The sequence below is a fragment of the Phoenix dactylifera genome, chromosome 6 (genome assembly GCF_009389715.1).
Source record: "Phoenix dactylifera cultivar Barhee BC4 chromosome 6, palm_55x_up_171113_PBpolish2nd_filt_p, whole genome shotgun sequence".
NCBI lineage: Eukaryota > Viridiplantae > Streptophyta > Magnoliopsida > Arecales > Arecaceae > Phoenix > Phoenix dactylifera.
This window is the reverse complement of record NC_052397.1, coordinates 9,332,895-9,336,997: the sequence shown is the minus strand read 5'-3', so window position 1 is coordinate 9,336,997 and position 4,103 is coordinate 9,332,895.

The window sequence follows — 4,103 nt, the reverse complement described above, 5'->3', positions numbered from 1 at the left end:
TTTCACCGGTTGAAAATAAAGGAAGAGGTCGAAAAATATCCAGATTGGCTTGCTAACATAGTCCCTGTTACGAAGAAGGATGGCCAGGTGGCGAGAAAGAGGCATTCGCTACTTCCGAATCGGAGTCTGAATTTTCCTTCTTCGGCACTCCCAGATCGGTTACGTCGATCAAAAGCCATCTCTTTGAGTACCTCACCTTTTCCATCGAGTGATAGAGGAATCGAAGATTTTTCGGTACTCAGAACATTTTTTGGAGAAAAAAGACTCACACAAAAAACAAAGAGAAGTTTTTGATTGAGGGATTGATGTTTAGGGTTTTCTGCTGGAGCCATGGAGTGGGGAATATCCCGAGTATAAAGTTAGACAACTAAATGCACCTCGAGGTGCAGCCGAGGAACTGGGGAACTTAATCTTACTTCACTGAACTGATTCACGCAGGTCCAAACCAGCTGAGCTAGCTCATTTTTCCTTTACCCAAGTCCTCGGCATCAAAGAGTTCAATAAGCACAAGTCGAAGATGGGTATTAGATACTGTGCCGATTGGCTTTAGGCTAAGTGGGAGTTGTTGGAAATTATATCCTAAGAGTCAATCGTCAGCATGCTGATGATTGAATTTTGTAAATGAATTGATAAATTAATAAAGTGTTATTTGGCATTGTTCATCATTTCAATGTACATCTTCAAATGAATTCTTATATGATGACCTTAGAACTTGTTTTATGATAAAGGAGGATTTATCTTCAAGTCTTTAAACCTGTTCGCGACCAAATGATTTGTTGTTAATAGGACGATAGCATTGTTTAGATTAGGTCGTTGTGAGATATATACGTTGGTTGTCCTCTTAACCAAGGAGTGTGGAGACACTGATATTGTTAGATGTATGCCCTAGAAGCCAATCTGGCAGACACATTATTTTCTCTGGGACATAAATTTGTACTTGACTTTATTATTATTGAATAATAAATGGGCATCTTTTCATTCATATTGTTTGTCTTTGAATCGTCCAAGAAATTAATAAGATGATGATACATATTCTCAAGAGTTGAGAATTTGAGCCATGTATCATTGGTGATTAATTTCTAAATGCTCATGATCAATGGATCATCACGAGGACGGTGATCAATCCAATCAGTGCACAGATCGCTTTCCTTATGGATGGACGAGACTCGAGTCCACAGTGTAGGGACACTGAAGTGAGAGTGCAGGTGCTTGTTAGAGAACTAGGGTACTGAGCGTGACCAAGACAAGAAGTCACTTGGATGTCTATCCACTCGTCAGTGACTTACTTGATGTTGCAGTAGTGTGACTGGTCCTTTGACCTGCGGTGCTTCGGCTACTCACAGTAAGGTTATTGTAGTTTGACTGCACATATACATGGTCTCTAGTCATATGGGTCCTTGTTGTGTAGATTGGCTGCAGTAGGTTCACTGTAGGAGTAGGGTATGCACTTACATAGAATCTATCGACCTTGATAGAAGAGGAGTGATCCTATGTGATTTATTAGACAGAGTTCTAAAACCTTGGCCAGGGCAATAATATACAGTGGAGAAAGAGTTTTCCACTCTCGAACTCAAGTCGAATAAATCTAGACATATGACAGACGACGGGGTTTGACGAGTTATCCATGACCTCCGGTCTGTAGGGATCCACGATAGAAGGACTGTATCATACGATAACTGCACCTAGAAGTTTATCATTCTATTCTGCTGGGTGGCCACTACATATTGCTAGGTGTCACTGGTGGATGGTGAGACTCACAGGGATCATCGAGATGGTCGATAAACCCTGATGAGTTGAGTTGAAATTGTTTCAACCCATTGAAAGGAGTTTTCAATGATATTTTGATAGAGATCACAATATATCTCACTACCAGTCAGAATGGAACCTATGGGGTCACACACATTAGAGGTAATGACCGATCCGATGGTTGGATGTGATTAGGAATCACAAATAATCAATTAGATTGATAAATGAAAATCCGCTAAGAGTTAGTGGTTAGAAGAAGGATTAATTGCAATCGGATTGCAATTTAATTTAATTAATTAGATTTATTAATTGGATTTGATCATGAGTCCTACTTGGAGTGGGATTCATGAAGTCCTAATTGGATTAGGATTTCAAATTAAATTAGAATCTTACTTGGAATAGGATTTCTAAAGTCCTAATTTTCTTAGGGCTCAAATTTAATAAGTCCTAATTAGATTAAGATTATTTTAAGTCCTAATTAATTTTAAATTTAATCTAATTAATTTCATGACTCCTAATTGGATTAGGATTGAAGAGTTCAATAGAGTCATGGTTCAATTAAATCCCAATTAGGTTAGGATAAGGAGGAAAATGAAATGGGTTCATAAAAATCCTATTTTGAATAGGATTGGACTCATAAAATGAACCCAAACCATCTTGCCACTTAATTTGATTAAATGGCTAATAAAATGGGATATGAGGGAGGGGCCCACGCCCCTCCCCTTTGGAAGTGCGTGGAAGAAAAAGGAGGGGCGTAAGCCCCTCCTTGCTGCCGAATTAAGGAGATAAGGGTGAGCTCCTAAAAATTAGGAGCTCACCCTTATCTCATGGAGAAATAAAAGGAGGAGGGGTTCGGCCCCTCTTCTCATCCTTTTCTTTTGATGTTCACGGCAGCAAGTCATCCTCCTTCTCCCCCTTTCATCTGCAAGCAAGAGAAGAGGAAGAAAATTCTTGGTGGCTCTCCTCCTTCTTCCTCTTGATTCCAAAACAAAGAGAAAGGGAAAGGCTGCAAGGGTTTCTTTTCTCTTGTTCCTTTTGATCCATCCTTCTTCCTCCTCCTCCCTAGGCATTCAAGAGTTGATTGAAAGGGAGGACTTCAGCCATCAAAAGCCATCTCTGCAAGGGAGCTAGCACCCTGGGGAGATACGAAGGCTTCGACCGGTTCAATACTTCGTGTGGATATCCGTAGAGGCCGGACGCGTGTGCGGCTTCCATTGAACCTTCTACAAATCCACGTAAATCAAATTTGCGGAGACCATCTACCCGCATAAGGTGAAGATCTGATCTTCTTAATGATTTTAAAATGGTTTAAAATAATTTAATTCTAATCTATCTACAAACGAAAGGTTTTAAAATACGTTCATGCGATGAACGGATCCCGCATATGTTTTTCCGCTGCAATCTAAAAATTATTTCGAAATTTTTATGGTATATGAGGGTTGCTAACAGATATGTCGCACAGGTGAAGTGTAAGAGTACATTTCGTTGAATGTGATCAATTTCGGAATACTCTACTGTCGAAAGATGTTCCGAGTGGATATGGATATAAGTATCCCTCAGACCTGAGATCACCACAGTGACTAGCAAGCAACTCACTGTACTTTGGTATCGGACTAGCAGAATTTCTAATTCTGGAATGGAAGGTTATTGGGTACAGTCAAGTACTTGCGAAATCAGTGCATGAGTCAAGATGGAATTGACCCCTCCTAGAAACAGGAGATAATGCTTTGTGTTCAATTTAGCAAAACCTTAGCTAGGGTAATCCTTGTGAGGAGTCACAGAATTTCTAAAGTTGATCACATAGAGGATGTACTTATTACAGAATTGACAGAACTTTGAAGTCATCCTGGCATTAGGAGTCAAAGGGATGAATTATACAGTAACAATTGTCCAGAATTCCAGAATATTTGCTTCGCATATATTCGGCCTATTCGGACATCGGGTACCATTGCTAGATGGTCATTTCGATTAGTACAAGATGTTGCTCTTGTGCTACCAGCTTAGGTTCGAACCTATGGGGTCACACGCATAGAAGTTTCTAGGTTGATCAAATGGCTGATTGATGATTAAGAATCATTCAGGGGTAATTTGGTCAATTTGATTAACAAATTATCCTAAGCAAAAGTTGCATTAAAATAATTATTGAATTATTGGAGGGTTAGTTAGTAATTGGATTACTAATAAATTCAATTTGATTGAATTATTGGACTTTAATTAAGCCAAATTGAATTAGATTCAATTTGGGCTAAATTAGGGTTTGACCTAATTCGATCGGGTTCGACCCGAGCCGATTGGGCATAACCTAATTGATCGAACTTGACCCAATTGGATTGGGCTTGACTCAAGTCAATTAAGAC